At 33.9% G+C, this 14,669-nt stretch overlaps 1 protein-coding gene across 17 annotated transcripts in view; it reads left to right on the forward strand.

Moving 5' to 3' along the window:
- The window catches only part of Pdlim5 (PDZ and LIM domain 5), a 205,717-nt gene that overhangs the window by 156,675 nt on the left and 34,373 nt on the right, over positions 1-14,669 (forward strand). The gene's annotated exons all lie outside the window — the stretch shown is intronic.

Consider the following 14,669-nt stretch of genomic DNA (forward strand, 5'->3'; position numbering starts at 1 on the left):
CAGAAGCATCAATAACTATGAAACAGTTATTGAAGAAAGGATCTTTTACTTCTTGTTCTCTGGATAATTATGAAGCAGAATAATTATGACATAATACTAGAAAGAGAATATTTGAATGGTAGGATGGAATACCTTGGGCACAACCTGGAAAGCTGAATTCTCATTTACTTCTACAGATGGTAGCTTTAAGTAAAATCATTTAATCTCTTAGACCCTCAGTTTTCTGATGTAAAAAGTGAAGGGACTCTAAAGCATTTCCTTTTCCTCACAAGACGAACAAAGTTTATCATCATATATGCCTCCGTTAACAGGAAGTTGCAGTTCTGCTTGAAAGTTGCTAATCCCAACCCCAGCTTCATCTCTTTTCACTCTCCATGTTTATTTGTTATCTAGCTATTGATGATTTGCCATCCTTTCTCTGCTGAACTCCATGTCCTCAAACCTATTTGCTGTCCCCTGGTGGCACCTTAAATGCCACATGTCTGAAACTATTATTTTCCATCTCAGTCACCAAAACTAGAACGTAAACTTGATAACTGCCTTCCACCCCATACTCGCAATAACTAATATCAAATGATTTTTTTAATATTTCTCAAATTTTTTCTGTCATCAAAGCCTTGCCTTGTTTCAGAACCTTGTCATCATTATTTATACAGATTATTTCACAGTGGCATATGTTACATGTTGCCAATTTTACAAAGCTAGAGGTACAGTCATCCTTCAGTATCCAAGTTGTCCCTCAGTGTCCATGATTCCCTGACTCTTTGCAGATACCAAAATCTGCAGATACTCAGGTGCCTTATTTGAAATGACTTGGTATTCACATATTACCTTCTTACATTCTCCTGCATACTTAAATCATCTCTAACTTAATGACTGGAGGGGAAAAAGAAATACCTGTTTAGAAAACACAATTTTTTTCTTTCAAATATTTCCAGTCTGCTGTTGGTTGAACCCATCAGTGTGGAACTGCAGATATGGAGCTCTGAATATATTGGTGTTGGGGGAGAGAGACAGGATAAGACATTATGTAAGATCTAGACCATCTTAAAGAAAAGATTATTTTATTACATTTGAAAACATAAAATGTTCAGACTAGTATTATTTGCCTCTGAAATTTCTGAACTATCGAGATAGCAAGACCTATTGGGGAGAAAATGCAAGCAAAGCTCAGCCACTTTGAGTTATTTCCGTTTACTGAAAGCCTTTGTATGATGATGGAGATTCACTATAATTATTTTGTATGTGCATTTAATGTGAAAAGTAACTTTCAGAAAAATTCCTTTGGTATGTGTGGTATTTGAAAGCTACCAGAATAATGTTTTGTAAAACAGCAAGGAAAAGACCATATATCTGAGGTTGAACTGAAGGGAGGGCAGAAAGTTTATGTGTACCACAGAACAGAAGTATATGTACTGCTTTTGGAATGAAATTATGGCATTTGCTGGTAAATGGATGGAAATGGAGAATACCATGCTAAGTGAAATATGCCAAATTCAAAGGTCGAATGTTTTTTGCTAATATGCAGAAGCTAGAGTATAATAAAAGAAAGGGAGACCGGAGAGTAGGATAACATAAAGATAAAGGAAAGATCAGTAATGTAGGAGTTCAAGAGGCTGAGTGGAGGGATGGGTAAGGGGAGGAAAGAGGATTAATTTTTAGAAAATTATGTTGTATGCATGTATAAATGTATATCAGGTAACCTTGCCTCTATACATAGGTAAAAAGAACCAATCAAATATAAATTAATAGGCCAGTAAAAGGAAGTCTGGTAGAGTAGAGGAAAACGAATGGGAGAGGGGAGAGAGGACAAGAAGGAAAAGTGGGAGGGAAAATCTGGGGGTATCATGAACTGAAATAGAATTTGGTTCAATTTCATAAAAGAAAATATATGTACTGCTTTTGAAAGTTCAGGAATTTATGATCAAAATAACTGCTATGATTCTTTAAAAGAAATCTATTGATATGGAATTCCAGGGGAATACAGTACAACAAAATTACCACAAGAGGGCGACAGAATCCTTTCTTCTCAATCTAATTTAATTTTCATTAATAATCAAAGCAGACAAATCACAGCGACTGCAATCATGATTCATAAGATTAGTATTTGAAATATTTTGCTTTTTTCCAGAAAACCTAAGTAAATTTAACGTGAGCAAAATTATAACAGTATAAAACATTATATATTATATAAGATTATGTAACAATTTTATGAAAAGAAAATGTTTCCCATTGTGAAGTCATAGTTGAATTATATCATAATCCTTAGCTCAAGTCAGAAAATATTTCTTGCTTCTTCTATTTATCTTGTTCTAGGTGCTGAAATAGGTTCTTAATAAGTTGTTATATTAATTATTTGTATTATTTTGTAAAATATTTTTAAGGACACAAAATTCCCAGCCTCTCAAGCTCTTTTATTCTACCTACCCAGAAGTATACCATATTTTTAAAAATAAACAACACCTCAAAATCTATTCTGACTTAGCCTTTGCTAGTCTTAGAGCTTCCTAACACAAGTTTAAAGTTCTTTGATTTAGAGGAGGATCTCTGTCTCCTTGTGGGATCTTGTGCACCTCACAGTTCACCTCTGTAAAGGATGCCAAGCAAAGGCTAAAAAAGTGAGTGACTGGGCTAGGGCAGGGCCAAATAAAGCAAGAAGGCAAGTGGCAAGTTTCTTTCACATGGAGAATGGCAGACTTCTTTCTTTTGCTAATTGATGGCTGTCCTCTAGTGTCAAGGAGAAAGGGAAAAAAGATTGGATTCTTTTCCCTGCCCCAACCCTGACAGATTACCAAAAACTATTACCACTGAATCATTTTAAGATAATTTCTACAAATTGGACACACACCTGTAATCCCAGGAACTCAGAAGGCTGAGGCAGGAGGATCATAAATTCAAGGCCAACCTTAGCAACTTAGCCAGGCCCTATCTCAAAATAGGAAATAAAAAGGACTGGGTGTGAAACTCAGAATAGAGCATCCTTGGATTCGATCCCTAGTACCAAAATAAATAAATTAATTAATTCCTCCAGGTGGATGGGAGAGAGGGGATCAAAAATTACTAATTATAGTTTGTGATCCACTTGGTTCATTCTAAAATCAGTTTAATGGATTGTTACCAGCATTCGTTTTTATTTTTTATTTTTATTGATACAAATATTTGTACATCTTTATGGGGTATACTGTGATGATTCAATACATGTATATAGTGTGTAATGATGAAATCAGGGTAATAAGCACTTCTGTCTCTTCAAACACTAATTTTTACGTGTTGGAAATTTTGTACTCTCCTATGTAGCCAGCATTTTAAAAAAATAAAATAGCATGGAATAGAAAATACCAGAATATTTTAATGTATTATTTTTAACATTCTGAATTTATGAAAATCTGGTTTTAGTGTATTTACATAAACATGTGAATCCACACATGCACACACATACAGATATGTTTTGGGACAAAAAGTAAAGCATTTTTCTTACTGTGTTTTACATTTTAAAAAATAGTTTAAAGTTACCAGTTTTAAGAAGTATCTTAGTCATACTTTTGTTTATTGAGTGGTGACTTATATCATTTTGAAAACAATGAGGCAAAACAAAAAAGACTGCGTTGAAAGGCTTGATTAAAATTTTAAGACCTAGGGGCTGGGATTGTGGCTCAGCGGTAGAGCGCTCGCCTAGCACAGGCAGGACCCCGGTTCGATCCTCAGCACCACATAAAAATAAAGGCATTGTGTTGTGTCCATCTACACCTAAAAAAATAAATATTAAAAAAAAATTAAGACCTACCACTGCATTATGAGCCTGTCGTAGGTTTCTGTTACATCCACAGAAATTCTGACTTTTAATCTTAAATCATTTCACTCATGGTGTTACATTGCCTATGGTAGGCAGAAATCTTTCAAAAACACTGTAATGCTAAACCAGTTGATAATTAGAAACTAGGTGTGTATGGATCAGTATTGTAGTTTAGATTGGATGATCTGCTTTTTCTCAGGAGTATAGTTTAACATACACCTCCCCACCCCGACACACACACACAGACACAATCATGCTTACCAGTGACTCACAAAAAGCTAAATATTTTAGGATGCCAAGTGTTCAAAAATTCTTAGTCTTGATGAAAATAGTAAGATACAGGAGAAGTAAGAATCCAAGCCTGAGCTTCATGTCAGCTAGGAAACTCCTACCTCTTTACCCTGTGTCTTTGGCAACACTACTGACGTGAACAAGATGTAATAGTCCCTTTAGAAACATTGACTTGAAACTAGAAAAATATATCAAAGATGAGATTTTTCTTGTTACTTTTCAAAATTGAGCATTTGTACTTTTGTAAACATATTTAAATTTATTATATTTGTTTCTATTAAAATTTTATGTAAGAAAGCTTCATGTTGTATATAGTTGTATATATGCTGTACATAGTTATTGAGAGGTTCAATATATTTTCAAAACCTTTGTAAATTTAGTGGTAAAATTTGAAAATATGTTTCTGTGTTTATATAGGTGAACTAACTTGCTCTGTAATGCTATTCTTAGAGTCTATGGATACCAGATTAGGTAAATTTAGATCATTGGATGTAAACATATATATAAAATATTACCAACATAGTCAAATGTTTTTCATAAATCCAGTCTTAGTCACAAAGAGCCACTATGTGTTAGAATACATTAATTTGCTAATTTTAATTTTATCATACACAAAATGAAAATTATTGCTTTGCTAGAAAATAAGCAGTGCCTTGTAAGATCAGCCCCATTGTTCATTGAACCTAGTTTTCTAACTGATGGTGGCTCTAAAGAACAGGAATGTGTGCCCTATGGGTTATGAATTTTAAAAGGCTAGAGTTTTTGAGCCTGCAGTTTCTTTATTAAAATAAGGATCTAAGAAAAGTTTCTTATAGCATTGTTGTGAAGACCAATGGTATACCATATCAAAGTGCCTAGGTACCTAGAGAATGCTCGAGAGGTTAAGTGTCTGCCCTGTATTCCTTTCTCCATAGCATTAATAGTTTTCACTGTTAACTATCCAGCAAAACAGTTGTCATGTGTCTTACTGCTTGACAACATTTTAAGTACTTTGCTGCCCAGGCGAACTGTTTGCCTTCATAATAGGGCTCTCTGTCACCTTGCAGCCTTGTGCCAATCTTCTTCAGCCTTATTTTGTAAGATTGTTCCTGTGTTTCCTATAGTCCAGTAATGCTGACTTTAGAATTCATACCACTGCTTGGTTCCACACCTCTGTGCTTTGTGCAAGTGGGTTTTTTGTTTGTTTGTTTGTTAATGCTTTTCTTTCCATCCTTGAGAAACTCCTGTTCACCCTTGAAGACCATTTATCACCTTCTTTATGAAGTTTACTTGAACCATTTAAGTTAACCTGTTCTTTCTCTATGCTCCTACAAAATTTTGGTAATGTCTTTATCATAACATTCATCGTGTTTATTTTAATTATTTACATATGTGTCTTTTTCCGCTATTTTTACATCCCTTGAAGAACAGGAACCAAGTCTTACTAATTATAGCCCCTGAACAATACCTGGCACAGTTTTTGTGGGCCTTCAGTAAATGTCATTGAGAGAATAAGTGGATAAATCAGTTTTTCTTATTTCGAAGATCTTCTTTATTCAATTTGAGGGGTACAGCATTCACTTTCTCTTACTAGACCTGAAATTCCTGTAACAGTCATTGAAGAAAGATGGAAGTACTGTCTGCCAAAGGCAGCTACTAAAAATACTAAATTTCTTGAGGAAGAGACTCCAATCTCATGAAGTATTGAACTCACATAAGAATTAAAGTTTGTGAGTATAAGCTGTATTGTAGTTAGTATTATATTACTTCCATTCAGTAATTTTTCAAAATACTAATAATTCTGAAGTCTTGTAATAGGAAAAAAATTATATTTTTTCCCTCAAAGAATATGGAAATTTACTGTACATAGGAACCAAACAATGGAGTGCAGAGAGAGAACCTTAGGGACATAGGCTCACTTGTTTCATCAAGGTGAACAAATTAAGTTTGGATACAAAGCACAAGTAATAACAGAGAAAAAAAAAGAGTTAAATCAGATTGCAAAACCCAAGACGGAGACATGGAGATCAATGGAAAGAGGAAAAGGAGACTTGGATAAAGTTTAAGGATTCAGTCTTGGGGTAGAATATATATTTGTTTATAGTGAAATCTTATTGTATTCAGGAATGGGATTTCAGTGTTTGTGCCTAAAACAGAATCACACTTAGTCAACCACCTTAAACATTTTTAGCAATACATAATACATATAAGACTCTTGAGAGAACTTGGCTTCTTGAAGGAAAAACATGTAGTTCAGAAATTTCTATTGGCAAGAGGGAAAGTTGGATAGGTTATTGTAGGGCCTAGTCAGAAAGAGTTTTGACCATAAGAGAACAGACTTGATGCTGAAAGGAAGTTATTAAAAGATTTGTAAACTAGAGGTAGTGGGAAAATCAGATTTGCATTATTAAAAGATCATTATAGTGGTCATGTATTTAAGAGATCATTATGATTTCACTGTAGAAATTAAGATTGGAGTCCTGAATGCCATGCAAGAAGTGGTTGAAGTGATCTAGTACAGAAATGTGATAATGAATATTTCTGGGTGCTAGCAATAGATATGGCCAGAATTCTATGGGGACCATAACTGCTGGGTACTTAGAATATATCCCGACTGGAATGCAATGATTCCTGGTGGGATACTTAGCAGCATTTCTTTTAAAACACGGGTGTATGATTTTATTCATAGAGGAACCATACTGTCAGCTCCTGTGTCTTGAGGTTTCTCCTGCGTGGATTCAGTCAATCTGAGATGGAAAATATTCCAAAAAAAATTGCATTTGCACTGAACATATACAGATATTTTTCTTGCTATTATTCCCTAAATATTATAGTATAACAACTATTTATATTGCATTTATGTTGTATTAGTTATTTTTAGTAATTTAGAGATGATTTAAAGTACCCAGGAGGATATGCTTAGGTTATATGCAAATACTATTGCCTATTTGAGCATGTGCAGGAATCCTAGAACCAATCCCCCATGTATTTCAAAGGAGTATTATACTTTGTTCTCAGCAATTCAGACCATGACAGAGAAAATTAGTTGAATATATATTTATATTTTTATGTAATGTGTCACATTGCGACATACAAATCTGGATTGATTGCATCTTGTACTGTACTTTAGAAATAAGCGGAAGTTTACTTTTATAATCTATCTACTTTATTTATGAAGCTTTTCTTTGTGTGCATATTTATTTCCCCTAAATAGCATTTTCTTCTTTCTCAATTTCACAATTTATGAGATTTGTAATGCTGCTTAATAAATATATTAACACTGTATCTATAATAAATAAGTTATAACTTCTTGACCAAAAATCATTGAATTATGTATTTGCTCACACCCAATTATCATTTTCTATAGAAAACAGTGCTGCTTTATTTCATAGAGCCATTTAGAATAAAACACTTTGTTATGTTTTTTCCCCAGTATTTAGTTTTATCTAGCTGTGCTGAAAATGTTGTTTGCTGTTTTCATTAGCTCATCTTAACAGCATGTAATACCACTGTCATGCTTTTTCTAATTGTATGTACACACAGCTTCCAGTTGAGTCCTGTTTATTCTTTGTCCCCTGAGGTTGGCAAGAAATTAGTGGCCTTCTTGTATTTTTATTATTAAATGTATCCAAAGAGACAGGAATTTTGCCAAGGAAAATTAGTCGATATTATGGTGACATCCCCCATACACAGTAGTATTGTATCTGTTAATACTCAATATTCTTGACCTCTGATACTCCATATTGAACAAGTATCAGTTTCCCTGCTTTATTATTAAGGTGTCATTCCCTTTATATTAATCAGGTGATGTGTATATAAGCTTTTTATTAATGAACTGCTTTTTTTTTATAAAACAGGAAGATATCATAATATGTGGTAAAGGCAAGGACTCTTAGCTGACATAAAACTTTTTTAAAATGTAAGTTGTGTTTCAAAGAAACAATATGAACGATAAAATAAAGGTTTAGATCAGTTCAAGATCTTTGGGGGACAAAGGAAATTTCTTGGTCAAATGAAAAGGAAAAAAAGGCATGAACTCCCATTTCAAAATAAGTACCTAGTTAACTTTAGCTCCTGTGGCACCCTGTCTGGAGGAACATTTACCATCCCCCATTTGGGGGTTTGGAAATCATGAATACAGTGTACAGCCCAGAAGGGAACAGACTACCTCATTTAACCATGAAATTCTGGGTATCCTTATCTGGGGTAGTAATAATTTTTTGTGATATTTTGAATTTCAAAAATTATCTTTATTCAGAGTACACATTAAGTAATATCATTACAATTAAAATACACATTATCTTACCAATGAGGAAACAGTTTTAGAGAAGTCAAAGGAATTGTTCAGAATCCTATAGTGAGATGATCCTAGTAATTTAGACTCGGAATAGTGTATTTTCCTGTAATAAAGATAATAACATCAGTGAATATATATTTAGATTTCTTTAGCAATAGAGATAGAATAGAAAAGATTCCATCCTTGGACAGATAAGATAAACTAGGTACCTGGCAACTGCTAAGATTTGTTTCAAGTAACATGTTCTTTGTATCTAAATTTCATTCTTGAAATTCAGACTGTTTAGCTATGAGATTCTAGTTCATTCTATGCTTAATCATACCATGTCTCTGGTATATGCTACACTTTAGCAATAAAGACAAGCTTATTTACTTCATTATGGACAGAGCTTTGGAGAGATCTGATATATTCTTTGTTTTCTATTTTCAAGGAAGACTCAGATATATTTGTGAGATTTGATTAGATCAAAACTGAATGATGTGCATCTCAGTTATAAGTGGATATAAATTCTATCTTTTATTTGAAGTCTAAAGGAGAGAGGGGTGAGAAAGGAAATTACTGTTTCTACAACCACCCCAAATTTCATTGTAGGCTTCGTGCTACACTAATAAATCGAGATAACTAGATTTGCTTAGCTAAGATGGATAGATTTATTGGTTCCATCTTAAAATTTTTATACGAATAAGTAAAATCATACCAGTTGCATGTATTTCATCTCTTCTAATAATGTTTTATTGCCATCTGCTCCCCTGCATTTTGATATCATTATATAGTCCACTTGCCATGAAGGTCTGAGTGGAGCCATTCATTTTCAAAATCGATGTGTGAAGCATCTAAATATTTTGTATCTTCTTATAAAATGATTAGATTTTTGTTTAAAATTATTATGATTCTTAGGAAAAAAAGAAATGTAACAACCATTAACCACCTGCTTTCTTTCTTCTAAATGTTCTTTTATTGGGATATATTTTTATGTTGAAAGCTTCAAGTACACATCTGTGAAAGCTCTTCTTTCTCCCTGTTTTTCTTTTATCCTGACATTAATGAATTAAATCTTTTATAAAAGAAAATATCTTGATTTGTCTATAAATGCTTTTCATAAAGAATTACTACATCTTATAAATTGCATATGCTTTAAGTCAGGCATTAGGTTAGGATAATATGGTTCTTGCTCACATCTAGCCCACCACTTATTTTTGTAAATGAAGTTTTATTGAAGCACAGCCATACATATTGTCTGTGGCTACTTTCATGCTGCAATGGCAGAGTTGAATACTTACAAAAGAGTTTGAAAGTCTCATAAAGTCGTAAATATTTACTCTCTGGCTCTTTACAGAAAGTATATAAACTCTAGGCTTAAACCATATGAATAAGAAAAATTTTGTGCTTGATAATTCTGCACAGGAGGTGAAAACTTTATTGGGGGGTGGGCTGTGAACACCCTTTTCAGCACTAATGTTGTGACACAGTGCATATTTGTTTGTCTATCTTACCCTCCCAAAGATAAACCATTTGGAGGCAGATGTCATATCCCTGGATGAATCTTTCATACCAGAAGAATTCCTGGGTCTAAACATTGTATGTCTCTTAAGTACTTTATGAGTGAATGGATGTTTTATTTGTTAACCATGTAAGATCTTATGTCAAAGCATAATAATAACTGACATTTATGAAATATTTCTTAAAATTCAAGGAGCCATAAGTAAACATTTTACTTACATTGCCTCATTTTACTTTCTCACATTTTGAGGTAGTTATTATTGCTGTTTTACATACAAGGAAACATAAGACCCAGAATGATGACATTTCTAATGTCACAGCTAGAAAACAATAGAACTGTGAACCAAGTGTATCTTAACATTATGTCATTATGTTAGATATATTGCCTTACTCCAGCCTTAAAAGAGCTAAGTGACAGTTCTTTTAAAAAAAAGTGTGAAAAATCAAACATACTTTTGAATAGTGATAATAAAAATTGTTTTTTATAACTTCATTTTATTTATTTATTTTTATGTGGTGCTGAGGATCAAAACCCAGTGCCTCATACATGTAAGGCAAGCGCTCTGCCACTGAGCCACAATCCCAGCCCTAAAGTTTTTTTTTTTTTAATTTCAGAGATCTAATGACTTTAAATGAGAATTAGATCTTAAGAGAATAGTTATAAAGACATGAGGACATTTCCTGATTTTAAAATTTTACAGCCATATGTATTCATCATTAGAGACATTGTGAATCAATATTGTTTGACATGGGAAACCTCCCTAATTTTTTCCTTTCTACTTTAATTATTTTCCCCTACATGACGCATATTCTATTTGTATGAGTGATTTAAGCCATAGATACCACCTTCTTTTTTAAAAATTTTTTTAGTTGTCGATGGTCCTTTATTTTATTTATATGTGGTGCTGAGAATCGAACCCAGTGCCTCACACATGCTAGGCAAGTGTTCTATCACTGAGCCACAACCCCAGTCCCATGATACCGCCTTCTTTTATCTTTGAGTTTAGGCTTCTTTTTCATTTATATGAGATTAACCTATTTTGGTTTCCTTACTTAGGAAACATGACATGCCAGAACTCTAGATTTATTGTGAGTATGACATAATTTTAATGTATGTTCTTACAAGTTTTTTCATCCAATATGAGCAAAATTCTACAAATTTAATATTTTAAATTAGTTTTTAGCTTACATAATCTATAAAACTTTGCCAGTGATCCTCTTTAGTATACCTGATGTAATGAATTATGCCTGTTTTTTTTTTTTAATATTTTCTTTGTCCCCCACTTTGTTCTTTATGTCTTTTTAATTTTTAATGACACAAACCACATTGGCCTCTCACAATTAAAGTATGGACTTGTCTTCCCATTTTTAAATTACAATTGCAATGATATTGAGAATATTCAGAAAATTCTGCATACATTGGATAGATAGATTTTTTTACTTTAATTGAATGATGGCAAAACCAGATACTTTAACATCTTGTTTCTTTGTTTGCAATGTACATGCTGGGTTTCTTTTACTTGTAACTCTGACCAAATGGAAGTCTTCTACATAACGTCAGTCAGTGTGGGAAAAAAGACAAGTCTATGTGTACCCAATTTTTGATTACGTGTGCTGTAAGAAATTAAAAAGAGAACTAAACCTCATCCAAGTCCCGTGTTCACTTTAATTAAGACAGTCTCGATCTAGTTTAATCTGTGTTCTTAAAGTTGAAAGACTGGTTGCTAATGGAAGAAACTAACCTCCTGAAGTTGCGGAAATACTTGATACTTAGCCTTGGGTGCACCTGTTCCAGTTCTTTATGGCATACATACCAGCATTCTCTACTGCTTAGAAAAATGATAATAGTTTAATCTGTCCAATTTTGCTTTTAATCATTGAGTTTAAAAAAAATCCTTGATTCCATTTAATAAAAATTACATAAACCTCTTCATAATGCTCTCTGATCTTAGATCTTGGCTTAACTTTTTCCATTTCAGTTGGATATGATTTCATGCCCGGATTACGAAGAGTAGACTGCTGTTTATTCTTCCAAAGCAAGGAGCTTGACAGACAAAATGCACAGATCCTGTGCTTCTCTTGGCCACCATCTGTCTGGGATGGTTGGGGAAGGGGCAGAGAAGAAAGCACTGACTGTGTACAATAATATGCAAGCTTGCTGCCATCACTGCTGCCCAATTTAGTATGTGTAAAATATCTGCCATACCTTTGAGGACATATTCTGAGACGCTGAATTATGATACTTTATCTCCCCCAAGAGTGCCAGAACGTCACTTTGATGTATCCCAGTTATTTATACAAGTATAGCATTAGCCTCCACGTTTTCAACAGGAACACCCCTTGCAATTCAGCCAGTTGTTTCTCACACCATAAACTCACGGATGACTTCTGCCTTGTGAACATTTGTCTTTTCTTTTTGCAGTGGGGGACATTTGTATTCATAGATACTTTCAATACAAACCTTAACTTCTAACAATGAGACTGAAATATTACAGGATTTTTAAATAAGGAATCAGAAATACTTTATGGTTATCCCTAGATTGATTCCCATAATTTTCTTTGTTGCTTTATCTTAATCCAAATGTAGTGGTTGAAGTATTTACAGCTCTATGGAGTTTGTACAACAAAATGGATTTAGTGGTTCTTTCCTGTTTGTCCATGGCAAAAGTATTAAATCTGCAATTATGTTTCTCTTATAAGATTTTTTAAAATTTAAACATGAAGTCTCAAACGTTTTTCAAAACATGGATATTCAGCCTTATAGCCATATGTTTTATTTAAGGAACCTTGTATCCATTAATTATAATGATTAAAAAGCATAGGCAGCTAGGTTTAGGGAAAGAAAGAACTCTGTAGGAAATTAAACTTGTCATTTACAAATACATGAATGGCTTAAAGGTGATAATCTAAGCTGTTAAGGACACCAGGGTAAATAAAAAATAATGCTTTCATACATTATTCCTAAATTTATTCTTGTAGGCTCAGTAGGGAAATTAAAATAGCAAAAATTAATCATTTCAGTTATCACTAGCCTCTCCTCTGAACTGGCCTGGAAGTTAGTATTTCCAGGTTTAGATCAAATTGAGGAGATCTGCCTTCATATAATGTATCAAGGCAGTCACTGGCAAAGCCATACCTTGGCAAGAATTGATACATGATAAATGCTTGATGAATGAATGCAATAGGGACGTAGCCTTTGGAGTCAAACAGACATGGTTCTGGGTTCAAGAGCCTGCATTCTCCCTTCATTGGCTTCCATGACATATTCTGCTGGTGTTTATCCTACCTATGTCCATCCCTAAAGTGTTTATTATTTGCTTTCTACCTAAGGAGCTTTTCTTCCTTCATGATGCACTTTTCCTAAACTACCTCACTCCCATGACTCAAATGTCATCAATATGCTGGTGACCCCTGTTCAGTTTTTCTAGTTTTGATATTTCTAATAAGTTCACATATTCAACAAACTGTCTGGGCTAAAATGAACCACAGGTGCCTCCAACTAAAAAAAAAAAAGGCGGGGGGTGCACCCTTTGAGGGAAAAGACCAATCTTGCTCTTATCCTCTACTGTGCATTCATTCACATGTAGCAGAGTGCCTGCCACTGTATAGGATTTCAATATATAGTTGTTAAATGACTAAATATCTATACTAGTAAACGATTCCTCGCACTTATACAATACATTAGTTAGCTTTGTGTTAGTATAACAGAATACCTGGGATAATCCACTTAAAGAGTAAAGGTTTATTCTGGCTCGCAGTTTTGGAAGTTTCAGTCCATGGTCAATTGGCTCCTACTACATTTAGCCTGTGGCATCATTGCAGGAGTGCACAGTGAGGAAATCCAATCACCGCATGGCCAAGAATAAAAGAGAGGAAGAGACTGGGATCCACCAGTCCCTTCCAGGGCATGCCCCAATGATGTCCCACTAGGTCCCATCTCTTAAAGGTCCTACCACCTTCCACTAGCACCATGGTCTGGAGACACCAAGCTGTTAACATATGTGCCTTTGAGGGGCATTTCAGGTCCAAACTAGAGCATCTTCTATAACATAATTGATCTGTAACCTTCTTTAAACTCCATGGGGGCAGAAATTATGTCTGTCTTGTTCACAGTGGTAAAACCCAGCACATTGCTTGATTCATAGTAGTTGTTCAGAAAACATTTATTTTATTTCATTATTCGGCACATCCTTGGGCAAGTCATTTATCCTTTCTGAGCTTTATATTCTTGAGCTATAAAATAGTAATAATGGCAATTTATGGTGTCATTGTAAAAATGAAACAGTGTAGTTATCCTCTATTTCTTTTAACTCTAACATTAAAAAGTTCAAATATATATAAATGTGTATATATATACATATATGTATATACATATGTATGTATATTAATAAAGACTTGGTTTCTTCTGCATATATGTTACAAAGGATGTAGTGATAGAGGGAATTATAGATTAGAAGGAATTTAAGAGACAAGTATAATATATGGACCTTATTTGGATCCTGTTTAATACTGCAGTGGGAGATATATGGTAGCTATACATTTTCTAGTACACTGAACCTGTGAATATGTTGTGTTATGTGGCAGAGAAGAATTGAGGATACAAATGGAGTTAAAATTGATCATCAGTCGACCTTAAGATGGGGAGATTATCCTAGTGGAACTCAGTGTATATCATAAGGGTCTTCAGAAGTGGAACAGGGAAGAATGAAGAGAGGATCAGAGTGACACAATGTGAAAAGGGCTTTATCTTGTATTGCTGTCTTTGAAGATGGTGGACCTGGCCATAAACCAGAGACTTTGGGCAGTCTA

The sequence above is a fragment of the Marmota marmota genome, unplaced genomic scaffold (genome assembly GCF_001458135.2).
Source record: "Marmota marmota marmota unplaced genomic scaffold, marMar, whole genome shotgun sequence".
Lineage (NCBI taxonomy): Eukaryota > Metazoa > Chordata > Mammalia > Rodentia > Sciuridae > Marmota > Marmota marmota.